General features: G+C 44.0%; 1 long non-coding RNA gene across 10 annotated transcripts in view; it reads left to right on the top strand.

The window, feature by feature from the left end:
* LOC105075977 (uncharacterized) overlaps positions 1 to 20,509 on the top strand; it is a 482,457-nt gene that overhangs the window by 90,428 nt on the left and 371,520 nt on the right. The window contains exon 1 of one of the 10 annotated variants that reach the window (XR_012504623.1): positions 6,221 to 6,797. The exons of the other annotated variants lie outside the window; for them this stretch is intronic. This is a non-coding gene — a long non-coding RNA (uncharacterized LOC105075977). Of the gene's footprint in view, positions 1 to 6,220; positions 6,798 to 20,509 lie in introns of those variants that run through there. 10 annotated transcript variants of the gene reach the window in all.

Consider the following 20,509-nt stretch of genomic DNA (forward strand, 5'->3'; position numbering starts at 1 on the left):
GTGAGTCTGTTTCTGTTTTGTAAATAAATTCATTTGTCTCATTTTTTAAGATTCCACCTATAAGTGATAGCATATAATATTTGTCTTTCTCTTTTTGACTTAGTTCACTTAGTATGGCAATCTCCAGGTCTGTCCATGTTGCTGCAAATGGCATTATTTCATCCTTTAGTATGGCTGAGTAGTGTTCAATTGTATATATACACCACCTCTTCTTTATCCAGTAATCAGTTGATGGACATTTAGGTTGCTTCGATGTCTTGGCTATGGTAAATAGTGCTGCAGTGAACGTTGGGGTGCCTGTATCTTTTTGAATCAGAGTTTTCTCTGGATATATGGTTATGCATTAAATAACTTACAACAAAGAGAAAGAAAAAAGGTAATGAATGTGACCTGAGTGTTTCACAGACGACTTCATCTTCGTGTGAAACGCCTTCTGCTCTTTTTAAAAGCCTGAAACGAAAGTGAAAGACCTATTGTTAATTCCGAGTGACGAGTACACACACATTTGTTTTAGTATGTTTTCCATGATTAGAAATAGTAAAGCAAGACTTCAGTAAATTAAAATACACTCCCTGAAGATGATGTTGTTTAGAGAAATGCTGTGAGAGGAAATGCTTCCAATGTGTTTGGAAAGTTGGACTTCACATTTTAATAAGACAGAGGAACAGAGGAAAGAAATATCTTTTCATTCCTGGGCCATGTAAATGTAATCAAATCACAGCCAATTAAATCCTATCTGTAATTTTTTTCTTTAAAGGAACCAAGCCATCAGAATTCTCATAGCATATCGATAACCAGAGGGAGATACTGAGATTCGTTCTCGACCCTGGCAGCTCCCAACAGCTGCACCAGGGTGTCCACACCTGTTAAATGTGCTTTGTAATTTATGGCACTCCATGATTTTGGTGCAGTCAGGAAATAATGGAGCATCTAGAAATAGAACTTTCCATCACTGCTCATAATTAATATTCACTCGGGATTTTCACAGAGAAGTCAGTGGTATTATTCCAATACAAGTGTCTCTTCCTCCAAGTTATTTAGGGCAGGAAGCCTTGAATATTGAGAAAGGAGGAGTAGGACTCTAACAAAAATTAGTAAAATGAAAATTTTAAACAGAGAAAAAGTCTTTAAAACTCTCTGTTGCAAATTGTTGTCTGATGATGGTCTTGTGTCCAGAGCAATCCTTGATGTTTCTTGATACTCTTTTAATTGGGTAGAATGATGTCTGTCCATACATAGAGCACAAAATAAACCCCATTTCTCTGGTAACCTGTTTTTTTCCCACTTGTAGATGACATTTCTTGAATTCCTGGTCCTGAATCCCCATCGGCCTAGAATGGTTTAACCAGATATCTACCTGCTCAATTGTTACCTCCCCTCTGCTGAGTTCTCACACCCCACTGCGCTCTCAGTTACAAGGGTCCATGTAGTCCTACCATGGACTATGCACCAAGCACACTGATCACACCTCCTTACCTGTGTGCACACCTGCGTGCCTGTGAGAGCCTGTGCACCTGTTAGCTGTCTGAGGGCAGGAGTCATGTTGTGTTAGTTGTTCTGGACGCAACACTGAGGACAGTAACTAGTCCATGATGGGCAGTCAGCGTGCAAATGTGAAATGATTGGACAACATATTAATGTTTTATAAAGAGCTTGAAAATAGACATGGAAATCGCCAATAAGCCAAATTCAAACAGTCTGACAAGAAGACATGACTGAGTTTGCGTATAGGAGATATAAATGGCTAGTAAAAAGCATGTTTTAAAAATGTTTAGGTTTTATCATTAAACATTTTAGGCAAATGCAAAAGTTAAGAAAATAATATGTTAGACTCCCCATCGCTCAGCTTCAGAACATGTTCTTGTGACCAGTCGTTTCATCGGTGCCTCCCCTCCCTCCATTGTGGGTTATTTTAAAGCCAGCTCCACACTCACATCACTTCTTTGATAAACATTTCATCGTTTATCTCCAGAGTGCAGGAATCTTTGATTACGAGTCAGGCGAAATGTGTGACTGTGGAGAGCAAGTGGGAGCCTTTGAGCCTGATGTGTGATCTGCAGGTGACATGGCATGATCTGCAGACGACAGATACGGTGCGGACAAGCGTCCTTGAGTGAGAAGACTCATCAGACAGAAGCGGTTGTATGGATTAGAGGAACAGAGTACATTGCTCACTCTGCATTTCCTTTGAACGCTCATTGTCTCCCAGAGACACCTTTCTTAATGACTCTGGCCGTAGCTGACTGCCAAAGCCTCTTTATGAAGACAGTAGTTTCCACATCCACAAGGACAGGAGACAAAACCTCATTTGATCATTTTCCGTTTGCGACAAACAGAGGCTCTGAGTAAATCAGAGCAGGGCAAGAGATGAGGTGGCCAGTTTACATTATTTGTCTAGGGCAGTCTCAAGACTTTTGCTTTTTGTTCCAGAGCAGGGCGTGAGTGCAGACTGTCTCTGCTCAAAAAACGTCCAGACTTGAATCGTGCAGTGCATGGCAACTGTAGGCAGAACTGCCTTCAACTAGGTTAGAGGCTGATGGTTATGGAGGACCACTGACCCAGATGAAGTGTGTAGCCAGCTGTCATGAGGGACGGGATGTGCAGAGAAGCCAGTGGTCAAGTTAACTGATTCACGAGCTCAGTCAGCTGGGCAGACGAGTGCACAGATAGTACTGAGTTCTGGGTCCTCTGATTCCAGTGCTGAAAATAAGTGATCTCTTCGTCTCATTTCTGCCCCCTGCTCGGGGAGGTAGAAATAAGCTGTCACTACACCCTGGGGGCCTGAGCGAGTCTTTCACAGGGGCCAAGACTGCTGATCTCCACCAAGACGTGGCTGGGTCCTTCTGCCCTCCTTCCAGGTTTAACGTGTTCTTGGTGCTCAAGTGAGCAGGACTTATTTTGCAGAGGAAACCGTAATCTCCTGGCGAGCAGAGAGTTTTAGTGACTGGTGGTGGTTTCACGCGGGTATGGATACATAGGTTTCTTCATGTGTAAACTCATTGAATTGTATGCATTAAATATATGCAGTGTTTTGTGTATAAATTATATACTTCGATAAAGCTGTTAAGCAATAGCAATAACAACAAAGCAGAAAGTTAACAGTGAAAGGAGCCGGAAGGGAGTAGCGTCTCATGATGTAGAAGGTGGCCGTCCTACTGTGTGTACGGTATTGTCGGGGCAGAGACAGAGGGGACAGGCGTTTTTCCTAGTCGCTGCTGTAAATAATAGAGGCAAAAAGTAGGAGAGTGTATCTGACAGCGAAACCATGGATTGTAAAGATGTTATAGAGGCAGAATTGGTAGGCACTGATGATAGATTTGCTTCAAGGGACAAGAAAAATTGAAAATGACAAGGTGAATCAGGTGTGTCAGAGCACGTTGATGGGGAAGGTAAGGAAAAGCAAACCGAGAGAGAGCAACATGTGGTGAATATTGAAGATTTTCAGTGGAGATTGCTTTGAATAGACTAGAACGGATAAAGGCCTCAGAGGAGCAGGACGAAAGGGGCTTAATCAAACAGGGATTTTTTTTTTTCCCTCATGTAACAAATGGACCAGCTTTAACACAGTTTTGTAGAAGCGTACCCAGACCTTGTCTGTAATTGTGTTCAACAACTCCTTAAGGAGTGTGGTAATTTTGTGGAGAGACAGAACTAAAGCAGAAAGAACTTTCATTTTTCTATTCCTTCACCTATTGCTACCTTACTTTAAGATACAGGTGTCTAATAGATGCTTCATGAATATTTCTAGGTGAAAGGCTGACTTAACCTTACTGCGCAGGGACTCACAACTGTTCAGGATTTTTGTTTTTTTCTGATACCCACCATGGTGAGGTGAGAGTGTATCCCATCAATTTGTGATTTAGTTTAGAAGGTTGTATGTTTATATATTCAGACCTATATATTGTGTGTGTGTATATATGTATTTATATATACAATCAGATGTGTGTGGTTCATTAGTGCACGTCAAGTATTTATAGCCATAATTACAGTTTGAGATTCACACAAACTCATACCCTTTGTGTATTTCAAACTATATATATGGCTATAAATATTTGTGCATTCCAGGAACACAGGAAAGAAAAAGTACCAGCCACTTAAGTACCAGTACTAAAAAGGGGAAAACATTTTAATATGGAATTTTATCATGTGAATTCTTTCACCACAAGCCAAATATTTTCTGCCAGTATCCTCCTGCCAACACTCACCCCAAAAATAAAATAATAAAGCAAAGTTCTACTTATATGGAAAATATGGTGAAAACCCTCTGTAACCCAGTAAGGCTGTATTTTTATTCTTGTGTGCTGTGCACACTCTGAGAACTTGCTGTGTATTCACAGTGTCCTGTGCATACGTATTTTTCCTTCTTGAGTGGGGGGGCTAGTAAGACAATGGCTAATACAGTGAAAGGTTTTGATGAATATTCTACTTCCTAAAACAACGGGTGATTGAAATATGTTTGAGTTTCCCAGAAAGAATCAATGAAATCTGGAAAATTGTTAGTGTTCACCCCTTTAACAGAAAGTCATGAAATTAGGGTCTTCTTCCTCCTAGATTTGGCTTCAATTTTAGAGCCCGGTGGTTTGTGTGTGTACAAATCTAAGATAGGAAAACGCTGTTGGATCACGCAGAGCGCCTGACCAGTTCAGTTGTGGTCCCATAAAACAGCAGTGCTGGGTCAGAATTAAGGCCATGAAAGAGTGCAGTTAGCTGTCTGAGTGGGTCCAGTCGGGTGAAAAGCTGGGGAACTGGTTGCGATCAGACAAGAGCGATGAGTCGCCTTCATTCAGGAAAGTGAGTTGATGACCCCAAGAGCTGATCAAATCAGGCAGATTGTTCACATCCATCCAATGAGACTGGGCGATACAAAAAAATCCCTGGAGCTTGGGAAAGTGCTTCAAAATAGTGAAAACTAGTGAGCGTGTCTGCCGCATTTCATTACGCCAGGGGTGCCCACTCTGATTAGCACTTTAAGGTGACAGTGACCTAAGATGTTGGTAAGTCACATTTCCTTAACTCTAAATACAGGAGACAAGGTTTTAGGGAGAGTATAATGCTTGTTCGAGGTCGTGCGGCCAGTTCATAAAAAAAACAAGGACTAGAAATCATTTTTTTTCAGATTCCAGCAAGTAGTCTGTCCACCACACTGCCTCTTATTTTTCCTATTTAAAATAATTTAATCATTGTTACTTAAGAGGACAAAGGAAACAGCCACCCAGTGTTTGTTTAATTTCCCCCATTGTTTTTAAACATTCAAGTGTATGTAAAGTATGTGTGGGGAGAAAAGTATTATTTTGAGCATCGTGACTAACACTCGCTGTGGATCTCCTCCTCCGTGTCACCATGACAAACGTGTGACTCATCCATCGCCACCCAACATAAGGACCCCGCTAAACACCTGGCCTTGCTCCTTGGAGTGACGGGTTGAGCGCGGTTGAAAGCGTAGATCTCAAGTGTTTGGCACTTGCTCTCTTCTCACTGTTGTTTAGAGAAATAAAGTCTTTCCAGATGCACCGTGTTTTTCTACTCTCATTCCCACCCCCTTATGCATTTTATCTGGCTGCTCTTGGTCTTCATGGCATGACTTCCTTGCACTGTCTGCAGGTAGCGTCAGCCCCTGGCAGGCACTCCCGCCCGTGTTCAGAGGAAGGTACGGTCTGGAGGTGGAACGGAGCAGGACCCTCTGGGGTCCTCCCTGCTCCAGAAGATTTCTGTCCTCCCTACTCCCCACCCCCACCTCCAGCCCCATTTCCTTTTTGTAGGAAACAAGCTTCATTCCTTGACCCTCCCCTGAGTTCCAAAGGGCAAAGTCAAACAGTTGCTAATCAGGGAAGGGTGGGGGTGCAGAGACAAGGGAGGAGCAGTCAGGAAACAATAGTGCAGCCTTGGGGCAGGTCCTGGCTCCTCCTTAAGGAATATACAAGACAATACCTTTGAGTTCTTCCCCAGAGACTGAGGCTGCCACCAGGCCTGGGCTGGCAACTTCAGGCCAAGCACAAGATTCCTGGAGCACCGCCCTGGTACCCCCCCCCCCAACCAAGCAGAGGACAGTCACCCACCCCTGCAGGCCCCACCCCAAATTCTGCCCATTAAAACTTCTCCCCCTAAACCACCAGGGAGTTCAGTCTTTTTGAGCACCAGCCACCCATTCTCCTTGCTTGGCCCTGCAATCAGTCTTTCTCCGTCCCAAACTCTGACATTTCGGTTTGTTTGGCCTCACTGTACAGCAGGCTCACGGACTAGTGTTCGGCAACAGAAGGAAGTTTCATCAGTAAGCAGTGTGTTCTGGGACCCTAGTTTTCCACTTCAGCGTTAGGACCTTTAAATCACACTCTCAGTTGTAAGGAAAAAAATCCGCATAAAAGTTTTTTTACTGGGAGGCAAGGCAGGCTGACTTCTGGATGGCTTCTGTGACTTTTGCCCCCAGTGTTACTTTCATTATTATGTCACCTTATGTAGGTGGCAGAAGGACCTTTGCAGATAGAATTCAGGTTCCCAATCTCTTGACCTTAAGATAGGGGATTATCGAGACAGGACTGACCTAATCACAGGAGCCCTATAAAAGCACAGTTTTCTCCAGCTGGTCAGCGGAGCAAAAGTCAGATGTACAGAGGGGTTGGATGCAAAGGAGGCCCTCTGTCACTAAGAGATGTCCAGGGGCCTGGGAGCAGCCCTGAGCAGCTGAGAGGGATCCCAGCCAACAGCTGGAAATCAGATGTGGGCTCAGTCCCACATCCTACAGCTGCAAGGAGCCAAGGACCTCAGTGAGCTTGAGAGCAGTTCTTCCCAGGAGCGTCCAGGTGAGAGCCCAGCCTTGCCAGCACCTTAATGTTGGCCTTGTGGGACCCTGAGCAGAGGAAGCTGGGAAGGCTGTGGTGATGTGTCATGCAGCAAAAGAAAACTCATAGTTTCCTGGGGTAGACAAGACTTTGCCATCATAAAAGCAGGAGAGAGAGAGATAAGTCAAAACACGAGGGTGTTAAGTTGTGCTGTAAGGAAGGGCGCTAATTGAGCTTGGGGCTTGTGAAGAGAAATGTGTCCATGCCAGGGAGCACAGAGGAGGAGAGGTCACTTGGTTGAAACAGGCTGGAGCAAAACAAGGGCGTCTCCTGGCCTTGCGGTGTCTGTAAGCCCCGGGAGGAAAAGGAGGGCTGCACGTGAAGGCGTACTGTCAGGGAAAAGCTAGCTTTCTGCCAAGGAGAGACGGTGAGAACTTGTTCAGGGAAGACCTGGGGCTGGAGAGGATACAAGCCTGGTGCCAAAGCACCTTGGAGGATTTTAGAAGGGTGGTGGGAGAGAGGCTGGTGAAAGGAGAGGCAGGATAGTAGGTCTAAGAGTGAGGGGCAGACAAAAGGGTGACCTGGTGGGGTCCCCTGGTGGTGCCTGATGGCAGCTGTTTTGATGGCCCTTTTGGACACAGTTCAGGAAGAGGACACAGGGTGACAGTGGACTCCCTCAGCTCTTGACAGGTCAGGCCGCCAAGCACAGGGGAAATTCTTCCAGGCAGCCGCGAAGGCAGGGATCCAGTCTGTTTGTTCTCTGCTGTAGCACAAGGTCTTGGAATAGTGCCTGGCACGTGGCGGGTGCCCCACCCAAATTTGTTGAAGGACCCATGAGTCATTTTTTCTCTTCTGTGTCCTGGTCTTACGCCCCCTGGAGTGAGGGGAGTTCAGAAACTGCCTCTTCTCCCAGGCATGTCAGGTATAAACTCAGTCAGCCTTACCTGGAAGTCTCAAAACCGTTAACCCAGATACTTCTATAGGAGAGACATTCAAATTTATGTTTATCTGTGTTTCTTTACACAGAGAAACTGTCCATCTGTGAGAACTGTTGATCTCCATCACCCCGCCCCTACCCTGCGTCCGACCCCACAGAAGAATCTGGCTGCCCCCAGTGGTCTTCCCCAGTGTAGCGGAGGGCAGCCTTGTCTGCAGTGGTTCCCCCGCAGCAGCTGGGTCATTTCTGGGCTCCCTGCTGCTCTTACAGTCTGTATGTAAACACTTGACGTCCTTGGCAGGCTCTGACTTCCAGCCTCTTCTACCTCTGCCACCCTAAACCAAGTTACCAAACAGGTATCATAACTCACCTTGAAGGCTATGAGGGCTGTCTGACTGGTCTACCTGCTTCTACCCTTGCCTTCCTACACAGCCCAGTGATGATTCTATGAATGCGTATGTGATCATTCTCATATTAAAGGGTATGTCATTGTACGTACATATTTAAGTATAAGTCATAGCAAAGCCCTCTATTACTTTCCTTCTCAAGCAGGATGAAATTCAGAGTCTATGCCAGCGTCAACCATATGGTCTTGTGCCCAGCTATCTCTCAGCTATCTCTCATTTCACCCTCTTTGCCTGTTGTTAAGAGGTGGAGCCCACCACACTGCTGTCCACTGGTGGCATTTCTGCTTACTGTTTCCTCTGCCTAGAACATTCTACCCCTCTGGATACCTGCAGTGCTTCCATTCTTAATTGCCACTATCGAGATTTTTTTCTCTGACTGCTCTGTTGGAAATTACACCCACCCCATCGCTCTCCATCCCCATAACCTGGCATATGTTTCTTACTAGCTTTCATTATCACGTGCCCTATTATATATCTTATACTACATATTTGTATTGTAACTGTCTGATTGCTTTCTACGTCTCCGAGTTAGAACGTAAGCTCCGTGAGAGCAGGGCTTTCTCGGGTTTGTTCACGGTTGTATTCCCAGTATCTGAAACTCGGTCTGTGATTTGGTAGGTATTTAATGGGTGGTAGATTCAAGGAATGAATGAATGACTTCACTCCTTTCCATGAAAGTCATTGGAGACTTGGCTTGCAGGTAGAGTCTTTCAGGAGAGAATGAAAATTGTGTTTCGTGAAAAGGAGCAAAGAAAGGGAGAGGAAACAGAGGGAGTGTGAAGTAACCAAATGACTGTACGGACAAGCCCCAGAAGACGCAGCTCAGTTGTGCCTCAGTCTGCACATGAAGACAGTGAGACCGGAGAAAGTCAGTGCCCTTTGAGGCTCCAACCTTACATGGAAGCCTGGCCAGGACCAGAACAGTCTGAGTTGTCCAAAACGTAAGGTCCTCCACACGAGGCAGAAGCAAAAGAGACCTGGGAGGCGAGGGAAGAGCAGAATTCTTCATCGAATGCCAGTCACAGTGCTGGACATTTACACAGTATCTCTAAACGTATCGATTTAACAGAAGGGAAATTCACATCAGAGAACAGAACAGACTGCCAACTTGTCTTATGTTTTTCATGCCTGGTGAAATACCTTTGGTTTTTAACAGTGAACTTACATTACAGTTAAATTTGAAGAGGCAAAAAATGTATAAATGTTTGCAACCTAGCATTGAAGGAATGAGTATAAATAAAAATTATGGATAAAACATTTAAAACAAGAGCGTAACATTCAGAGGAAAGGCTTATTGATGATTGAGAAAGAAGAAGCTATAGAGTAAATAAGGATAAATGACTACATCAGGGCTAAGGGTACTCCATGAGGAAAGTTTTAAGTGTAGGTGCCCCAAACAAAACTAGTTTAGAACTTCATCATAAAACAGTTCATGGAGCATCCCCAAGCTACCATTTCAGCCGGGTCAGCCTCACTGACTGTCACGCTGGATGACATATTTATACTTGCCAGTCCGCTGCGGGGAGATTTATGTGGATACATCACCCTTATCCATCCTCTCTTGGCCAATGTCCTGCCTCAGATTAAAATATAAACACTTTTCACTCCTGCCCTGTGGTTTTGATGCGTCATTAGCTTCCTCTAAGAGCACACTTGGTTATGAGCAAATAAAATCCTTACAGCTTACATTTAAACAAGATCTCACTGATTTGTCATCTTCAGTTCATTCCCCTTTATCTAACTGTCGAGTTGGACAAACTATACTCTAACACTTGGGGCTCAGCCAGATCGAAGCGGGGTCTCCTATAAATTAAAAAGATGCGTATCTCCCACTAAAACTTGCATTTGGGCAGCTGGTGTCTGTTTCCCACCTGCCTCTTCTCCACTCCACTCCCTTAGCTCTGTGAATCTTAAAATGGCCAGCTGGCTGGTCAGTGTCTCTCTACAGCTTACTCTCCCTTTTTCAAGTTTGAATTGGCCCCTTCCCAAAACCTCAGAGTTATCTGTGCTGTCCTCTCCCACGTTCCTTGTCTTTCAGTAGCAAAACCCTGCTGATTGTCTCTCATAGGTACTTAAAGGACCTGGTCCTGCTTGCCCATGTCCCTGATCAGACGTATGACTTCTCTCCAGAACAGTCACGCTAACTTCCTGACTACTGTCCCTGCCTCCAGTCTTTCCCCACGCTAATCCATCCCGAACACGCTGCGTAACCTTTGTAGAGCTGAGCCTTTTCATTGCCCCTCACTACCTAGAAAGCAACATTCCAGAGTTCAGCTTGGCACACAGGTTCCCCAGGCAAGCCTGAGTCCAGCCTTTAGCCTCATCTCACACCCTCCCTGCCTTTCACATACTGGAAATTATCAGCCCCATAGACATCTGCCCATCCTCCAAGGACACCAGGCACATTCCACTTCAGTGACTTCCTTCCAGCTGTGCAGCACTTTTAAACCTGCTCAAAGCCCATCGCTCCTCTGAGCTCTACATCTCAGCTCTTCTGACCTTTTGTTTCTGACTGACTTACAGCCCCATCAGAATCTACGCGGTCCTCTGTCTCGTTGTGTTTGCATCACAGATGGCCACACTCTGAAGTGTATGTGTTGTGTACTAGTCATCATTGTAACCTACCCACTACTTAGGAAAATGCCTTGTACGTAAGGGGAGCTCCAAAATATATTTATGCTGTTTCCTTGTGATTCGTGACTGAGGTTTGTCCCAGGAAAATGTACAGCGTATCCCTGATCATCTTCTCCACAATACAGCAGTCTGCTAGTCATTATCGTGGCTTTAATGAGCGATCAGTTTAATTGGCAAGCACCTACCCTAGAAAACCAATGTATCCTAAACTCCACATCTTAGTAATGAATTCATATATTTTCTCTCAAATGGTTCAGTTACACTTTGGTTTGGCTCCTTACTAAATAAATTCAGTAAATTACCTGTGAAAATGTCGACACTGAGTGTGGCTGATGATAAGACATTTGGGGTCCTGGGCACTTTTAGGAACCCCTGACCCACATCACAGAGAGGGATTCATGGGTCAGGATGTTGCACTTCTCTGAACAAGGACAGCCAAGGAGACACATCCGGCTCTCCCACGGGCCTCCGTGTGCTGTGAGCCACAGCCTATCCTTGCTGCCGAGTCACCAGCTGTTAATCCTGAGCAGCTGCCTTTGAGCGGCTTGATTTTGGGGTCAAATAGTGTTACAGGCCACTCTGCTTTCCTAATAGAGGAACTTATGTTGCCCTTCAAATTCTACCCAAAATGATAAACAACTTCTTCCTCAACGTTTCGTTGAGTTGGAGAGAGAGCAGTTTTGATGGGGTCTGTCATACCTGCAGACTATGTAGAATCTGAGAAAAGAAAGATTAATGAGGAGTGAATTCAACATCTCCATGAGGAAAGAGTCGTCAGTGAATTATGAGCCTTTGAGAGATAAGGTAACTTAGTGACATGAGTACCTTCTCTCTTCTTATCTCATGCCTACCAAGTCTTCCTCATGTGTGTTTGTATACGATGGTAGATAAATCATTGAATGAAAATTTGAAAAAGATTGATGTTGGATGAAGATAATTTCATAGTTATATATATATGTAATATATATGGAACAGGATATAAAATTTAGATTATATCTACCTTTATGAAAACCACAGATATGATGATCAAGACTGCATTGCTGGATTTCAGGGCAGCCATTTAAACTCTGCACAATTTCCCGTCTTCAAACTTAGACTTCTGATTTATGAAAAAATGTATTAAATTATCACATTTCCATTCTTAAAAATCAGAGACAAAAAATAGTTAATTTTTTTCTTTTTCCAGGTTTTTAAAAAAATTGAAGTATAGTCATTAATAATGTGTCCATTTATGGTGTACAGCACAATGTCCCATCATGCATATACATACATATATTCGTTTTCATATTCTTTTTCATTAAAGGTTATTGAATATAGTTCCCTGTGCTGTACTGAAGAAATCTGTTCCTTGAATCTATTTTTATATACAGTGGCTAACATTTGCAAATCTCAAACTCCCAAATTTATCCCTTCCCACCCTCTTTCCCCCATAACCTTAAACTTATTTACTATTTCTGCAAGTCTGTTTCTGTTTGTAGATGAGTTCATTGGTGTACTCTTTTTTCCTTTTTTTCTTTTTTTAGGTTCCATATATGAGTGATATCATATGGTACTTTTCTTTCTCTTTTTCTGGCTTACTTCACTGAGAATGACTGTCTCTAGGTCCATCCATGTTGCTGCAAATGGCATTATTTTATTCATTTTTATGGCCAAGTAGTATTCCATTGTATAAATATTACCACATCTTCTTTATCCAGTCATCTGTTGATGGACATTTAGATTGCTTCCATGTTTTGGCTACTGTAAATAGTGCTGCTATGAACATTGGGGGTGCGTGTATCTTTTTGAATTAGAGTTCCCTCTGGATATATGTCCAGGAGTGGGATTGCTGGATCATAGGGTAAGTCTATTTTTAGTCTTTTGAGGAATCTCCATACTGATTTTCCACAATGGCTGTGCCAAACTGCATTCCCACCAGCAGTGTAGGAGGGTTCCCTTTTCTCCACACCCTCTCCAGCATTTATCATGTGTGGACTTTTGAATGATGGCCATTCTGACTGGTGTGAGGTGATACCTCATCATAGTTTTGATTTGCATTTCTCTGATAATTAGTGATGTTGAGCATTTTTTCATGTGCCTATTGGCCATTTGTATGTCTTCATTGGAGAATTGCTTGCTTAGGTCTTCTGTCCATTTTTGGATTGGGTTGTTTGCTTTTTTGTTATTAAGTTGTATGAGCTATTTATATATTCTGGAGGTTAAACCTTTGTCAGTTGGATCATTTGTAAATATTTCCCCCCATATCAGAGGTTGTCATGTTGTTTTGCTTATGGTTTCCTTTGCTGTGTTTAATTAGGTCCCATTTGTTTATTCTTGCTTTCATTTCTATTTTGAGGTGTATGTGAGATAATCTTTTGTCTATGTTTTCTTCTAGGAAGTTTATTGTATCTTGTCTTATGTTTAAGTCTTTGATCCATTTTGAGTTTATTTTTGTGTATGGTGTGAGGGACTGTTCTAACTTCACTGATTTACATGCTGCTGTCCAGTTTTCCCAACACCACTTGCTGAAGAGAAGAATAGTTAATTTTGAATAACTATTTTAGCAGACATGATTTTTTTCTTCATAACAAAAAATGTAATGAAATTTAATTCTAAAAATACCTCTTAGTAGTTTTCTGTACTGCACAGCAAGTTGTCATAAATGTACTGGTTCAGAATCAAACGCATTCATTGTCTCACCATCTCTGTGGTTCAGGGGCCCTGACACTCCTTAGCTGGATTTGCTGCTCAGAGTCTCACACAGCTGCATCAAGGGTAGTCCGTGATGTTCTCTTGGTTAGAAGCAGGTCACAGCTCCTGCCCACACTGAAGGGGAGGAGGATACACAGATCTTTACTTTAGGGCCACGGAGGCCAGCTTGGGATTCTGCCCACAGCAACCGTGTGCTTCAGAAGACTTTGTTTCTTTCTCTCTTTCTCTCTAGGTGTATGTCTGTGTGTGTGTTTATGTATATATATAATTTGTGTATTTTCTGTAATATTTGTATTACCTTATCTATAAAGTGCTTAGAAAAATCTAACTAAAGCCTTGACTCTTCTTGAGTTTTTAAGCATTAAAAATGTTTTCCTGACCACATCTTTCGATACCTAATTTAATTCAATTAGTCTTCCTCATCTTTGTCTTTTTCTTTCATGAGCCCTGAATCAGCTCTGCTGTGTGTGTGTGTGTGTGTGTGTGTGTGTGTGTGTGTGTGTGTGTGTGTGTAGAGTGCATCTTGAAAGAGTGTTATCAAATTACCTGGATGTTTTGAATGACCTAAAGAAAGGGAATTAAAAACAAACTTATAGAACTACAACAAAAAATTATCCTGCAAAGACTTGCTAGTTCAGACTGCAACTGACGTGTTCCTTACATGATAAAATTTTTGTTAGAGTTGAGGAGGGTTGAGCATTCATCTTTAGTTACAGACATTTCACAGGAATGGACTGCATTAATCTAAATGAAACCACAAAGGAGATTTTTTATTTCAAGTTCACTGCATCCAGCCATAACAAATCCATGGAAAATTCTTACTTGGAATAGCTCTCCTCAGTCAGACACTCCATTTATGGGTACAGGGTTTTAGATGTGATTCAGACATCATGAGAAATTGAAGTGATGTATGTATGTTTGCCACATTTTATACAATGTCCGTATAAAACAGAAATGGGAATGTTTTATGTGTCTCGCTATGACTCAGAATTAAAGCCATTATTTCTGGGGCTATTTGTATCCTATATTCAACATGTCAGGAATTTCTCAGACACGGATTTTTACCCAGCTCAGAACTGTTACTCACCGCTTTCCCCTTACCTGCATCTTACTTCTACTGCTCTCTCCTGGTTCTGCTTCCTCCTCCAGCTGCTTTATCTTTCTTTCTTCATGGATTCCTCTTCCTTCCCCGCCCTGAACAGTCCTCCCCAAACCGTTCTCATTCTCCTCATTCTGGGGGGAGATCTCAGCTTCTTTGTTACGAGCTCTGTGCTGTGGAGTGTCAAATGGGATGCTCATGGAACCCCATGTTTTAGACCACAGTACTGTGGTGGGCAAAATAATGACCCCTGCCCCCCAAAGATGTGTCCATCCTAGCATCTGGAACCTGTGAATTTGTTACCTACATGGCAAAGGGGGATTAAATTTGCACATGGAATTAAGGCTGTCCATCTGCTGACCACAAAGTACGGAGATTATCCAGGCAGGCCCAGTGTAATCTCGGGGGTCCTCAGAGATGGAGGAGGGAGACTGTCGCAGTATGAGAAGAGCTTGAGCAGTGGTGGCTGCCTGTGAAGGTGGAGGAAGGGGCCATGCGCCAAGGACTGTGGGCAGCCTCGGGGGGCTGGAAAAGGCAAAGGAGTGGATTCTCCCCAGAGCCTCCCGGAGGAAATGCAACCTTGCAGACATCTTGTTGTTGGCCTAGTGACGCCTGTTTTGGACTTTTGACCTCCAGACCCGTGAGATAATAAATTCATGCTGTGTTAATAAAGCATTGTGTTCGTGATCATTTCTGCCAGTATCCGTAGGAAAGAGTGCAGACGTCAGCTTTGTAGTGGACACATTTACCTGGATGCGTTACAGGCATCCAGCTAATTCTCCTGTTCTCTAAGTCGAAAGCACCCTATCCCTTCTGTGCCTGATCCGGAAGACAGTTACCCTTTCCTTCTCTGTGCTCTGTATCCGATGGTTTATCCCAGACCTGCCTCTGCCTCATGTCCCTTCTGGCACTGCTTTAGTTTAAGCCCTTGTCATTTCCCATCGGCAAGAGGTGGTGGTTGTACTAACCGGTGTCCCTGAACATACTTTGGACATCTTTAAACCCATGTCCTAGTCGTGATTGGTAATCTGGCCCACCCAGAAATAGGTCTTGCCACTGCCCTTCTAAGAGCCTTTTATGAGTCCCGTCACCTGGAGACTGAAGTGCAGGCTCGCTGGCCTGCAGACGTGGTGTTCAGTGATCTCTGTCTTCCTTGCCATTCTCCACATCGGCCTGCAGACGTGGTGTTCAGTAATCTCTGTCTTCCTTGCCATTCTCCACGTCTGCAGCGTTCCAGCCGAAACTCGGACACTTCTCTTCCACCATGCTCTGACGTCTCCCTGTGTCTGCCCTGGTCTGGGGCTGCCTTCCCATCCTTCTTCATCTGCATCATTCCCACTTCCCCCAGGTAGCTCCGGCACCGTTATCCTCAGGAAATCTTCATGTGCTCCAGCTGGGACTTGTGTCCCTCACTGGGATCCTGGGAGCATCCTCCAGCCACATCACATTCACTGTTTCAGATTAGCAGGATCACCTCTGAGGGAAGAAACACTGCCTTTGTAGATCAGAACCTGGAATGCTGAGGTGAAATTCACCCGCTAATAAAACTTTTTTTTTTTGACATTTTGATAGAGAGATGGTGGGACTCTGATGACGCCCATATACTGGAAAAATAGCAAAACTACATATATCCCTTCAGCCAGACAGCAATTACGTTCATCTAACTAGGAAGGATCTCTTAAGTCCACAGCAGCCAGCAGTGGTTCTGAACACGGGTAAACATTAGCGCTACCTGGGTAGGGCAACCATGAGAACTAGCTGGGGGTGGGACCCAGGCATCATTATTTCAAAGTCCCTGCACAAATCCAAGATGCAGCCTGAGTTTACAACTCCTGCAGCCGAGAACTGGCCGTGAGGTGGTCAAGGATGAATGGAACCCCCACGGAGCTGACCGCGACACTCAGGGTGTGAACCGGATGGAGCCTGCAGCCACAGCTTGTCTGTGGGTCTCTGCCCCCACTGGGCTTCTCTTTGTTTCTGCTCTCTCTCTGTAAGCACTCTCATCCCTTCTCCTCACTTCAAACGTTGGCTGCTAGTTCCTAACACCTAAATGTGCATCACTAGTGTAGACCTCTCCTGTGTGCTACAGAATCTGACCCAACTGGTTGGCGTTTTCTTGTTTGTTTGGTTTGTTTTGACATTTCTGCTTGGATGCATCCCGAACGTGTGTACCAAACTGATCATTTAATTTTGTGTAAAAATATCTCCTCGGTTTTACGGATCTTAATAAATGATACGACTCTCCACCCAGTGTCTCAAGCCAAGTATCTCCAAGTCATTCTTTAATCCCTCTCCTTGAACCCCCACGTCCCCGTGCTTGGTCTTTTGAGTGTATCCCAGCAGGTCCGTTTTTCTCATCTCTTCTGGTTCGGGTTCAGACATCCATCATCCCTTGTCTAGAGCTAGTGATAACTTCCTGAACAGCCCCGTGATTCTCTCCCGATTCCCTGCAGTTCATTTTCTACAAGCAGCCAAAACAATTCTTAAAAAAAAAAAAAAAATTGGAAAACAGCCTCTCTCTTTGTAAGCCTTTGATGACTCTCCTCGGCACTGATGCAAGACCCTGCACGTTCTAGCCCTGCAGACATTCAGACCCAGCTTGACCTGCTCCGTCCAGGTGGCTGAGGAGTTTGTTGACTTGTTTGCTTGTTTATTGAGGAGCCCTCCCACGGGCACATAGCCTCTCAGCACGGACGCCTTTCTGTTCTGTTGCTGTACCTCTCACAGCCCCTGGGAGACGGTCGCCATTCAGCACGACTCGTACTGTGAAGAGGGGTGGGGGGAGATGGCCCCATGGTGCCCCATGGTGAGAACTAATTTATTTTTGTGACTCTAATGCGAGTGTGTAGTTTATGATTTAGGGGAAACGGTACCATTTTTCAAAGACAAGAACATTTCCACAGGGGAAATAATAGCACAGTGTGAAACTCTGAGAAATGCACTTTGATAGTTAGGGAAATACACTAGAGATGTAAGAATGCAGATGACCTGTCTTTCAAATGCGCAAGGATTTAAATAAAGGATACAGGTGTTGGGAAAAAGTACCAGAATAATTGAAAATAAAGACACTTAACCAAGTCAAAGTGAAGGAAGGCTTCAGTAGCAGCAAACACTGAGGTTCCCTCAGGAACTACTCAGGGTCACTTCCAAGCCTAACTTTGGTTTTGCTGAAGTAAGAGGCATTTTCCTCATCTCTGCTGCATGTGGTTCAAACGACCATCATCTCTTGCCTAGATCTGGTGATAAGCAAAACACGAGTAAATGCTAAGGATTTTTGAGAAGATGTGTTTTAAGGGGGAGGCAGTATTGACACAGGTAACTCCAAGCATCGAGGTCAGTAGAGTGGTCAGGATGGAGATAACACTATGAGATCGAATGAAGAAATTTCCGTGCACTGTCACCCTCTGCATCTCCCCGGAAGCCTCTGTGTTGCTGGGTTTGTTTGGGAGAATCTGTGAAGGGACAGGTCTGTTTTAAATAAACTCCTTGTGAGAGTGCTACGACTTTCTGAGTTCTACTTGGGAAACGATTGTTAATATACTTACTTCTTAGCGGGTGGAGCTTTGCATGGTGCAGGGAAAGGGATTTGCGGAATGTTGCCCATCGAACTCCAGACAGGAGACAAATACCACACCAGCAACATGAAGCAGTAAAAGTAAGCAGAGAATTGTTGACAACTAATGAAGTTCAACTCTGAAGAGGAGGCAGAAGGAACCCTACAGAATACCGCAGGGCTGAGGAGGTGGGAGGGGACAGCTCCTCCCCATGGGTGGGGCTCAGAGTTAGGGGACAGGATGTAGTGCAGCCTGTGGAGGGTAAGTTTTTGCTTTGTCCTGGAAGAGAGCTGGTCCAAGTTAGCAGGTTGACGCTAGTGGGCTGGGACTGAGGACCAGAAGTTACTGGAGGGTGACCACTGCCGGGTGTCCCAGGCGGACCCTTTGGAAACCTCATTGTGGGAGCAGAAAGGGAGGGAGGGTGATCAGAACTTGGAGGAGAAGCCCCTGCCCCCTCCAGGGTCCCTCCTGCTGATGGTTGATGTTATAGGCATGTTCTCAAGGAGGGACGTTTCACTGGGCAGAGGAAGAAGGGTGGTTTGAAGCTGAGAGGCAGCTCCTTGATAATCAACACAGGCCAGTGCCAGGAAGACCTCTGATTGCAGGGGCTGCCCACACCACCGCCCCCTGTGTGAGGAGGGTAGGGGGGCCGAGGCTAAAATGCAGACACTGCATTTACATTTGTGACGTCAACTGTAGCTTATTTACCATGAACCCTTTTGTTTTAGAGTCAAAAGGGAAGGTCGATGATACCACAACCAAGATTATTGTTTTGAAACATTGCTGAGGTATGATCTGTTTCTAGATTTCCTGATGATCTCAAAAATGAGTACGGAGAACATGGTGATCATAGCGGTTCTTTGTTATGAGGGATGGGATGCAGGTTGCTGTGCAGGTCAGGAAATAAAGTCCGTTCCTTATGCTGCAATTATCCCCGCGGTCAGGCTCGCTTACAGAGTTCCTTTAGCACCTTCTGTCACAGTAAACCACTTGGTTAAAACTACTGGCACACTTTTAGCCCAGAATCAGGGATAATGGACTTTAAAATAGCGTCCAAGTATTCTTATTCATAAACCCCATAAAATTATTTGCCAGGACTATCAATGTTCCTATGATCCAAATTTATAAATCTGGGAAGAACTAAATGCTCAGAATAAACCAAACTTAAGTCAGATACTGGCCCATTAAAATAATTTTTTAAATAAAATATTTATTCCTGGGAAGGATGAGTGATACATAGTTTACTGTTGATTATATATTGTTGTATTTACCGCTGTCATGAACGATTGATAGATATCACCTTTACATATATGTATATAAGCAGCTGTAAGTCTATAACTCAGAGTATATTTTCATACAGTTTTTATAGATACTAAATTTTTCATTTTTACCCATAAAACCCAATTTGGAAACAGTATGTTCAGGCCCAAACAGCCTTGTTTATTTTAGTTTTCAACATTTCCATAACTTGTGTGGATTTTATTTCAAACCATATAAAGCATCCAATTTACAGCTGAATATTTATTTAACGCAGCCAAATTAATACTAATGCAAAATAACCATCTGTCTTTTGGAATCGGCTCTAAATGTTTGGGCTTCAGACTTAGAAAAGAAAAAGCAAATGAAAGAGAAAGAGGGGAGAGGAGAGAAAAGCTTTTAACCTCCAGACATACAGCAAGGTATCATGAGAAACACTTCTGAGCTTGCCCGTTTAGCAGGGTGAATAACCTCTTTCTGCTTCTCAAGGATCAAAAGCATCCACTTAGCAGTGACAACAGCCTCCCAGTCCTGTGGGCCCAGGCAGAGGAACACCCCCTCCTTACTCTGGAGCTTTATGGGGTGTTTGTTAATAGCTACTCTCAAAACCTCCGCTCATTGTCGCATTGAACGCTTCTAATTCCAAGACGATGATAGATTTTTCTCTTTCACTGCCTGTTTTAGAAGAAGTTCTTCCCTTGGCTCTCAGAATCAAATCAGCACACCTCTACACCTCACTTTTAAAAACATAATTATAGAGAAAGGAAAGAAGAGTCTTTATTTTTCAGGTCCTGAGTTCCTACTATATCCCACACTGAAGAGTGTCTTCTCAGATGAGAATTCTCTTATATTGGCTCTGTGAGCCGATTTGAAAGGATGGCTAATGAAAACATCCTAGTAATTGTCAGAACAAAGAAAGCCGTGGAGCATCCAGTCGGCTTCCTAACTGAATGGTTCCAACTCTTCCTGTGTCTCTAGGCCATTCAAACTTTGTCAGTTGGACCTTTGTTTCTTTCTTTTTTTTCTTAAAAAGCTTCATTTCCCTCCACACAAGGATCCCTTGCCGTCTGCCAGTGGGTGTGTCCCCACGGCAGCGGTCTTTGATGTCGGAAGTAGGAAAGCAAGCTTCTCCTGAGGGTGACTTCACCGAGGTG

Source organism: Camelus bactrianus, chromosome X (genome assembly GCF_048773025.1).
Source record: "Camelus bactrianus isolate YW-2024 breed Bactrian camel chromosome X, ASM4877302v1, whole genome shotgun sequence".
NCBI classification, from domain to species: Eukaryota; Metazoa; Chordata; class Mammalia; order Artiodactyla; family Camelidae; genus Camelus; species Camelus bactrianus.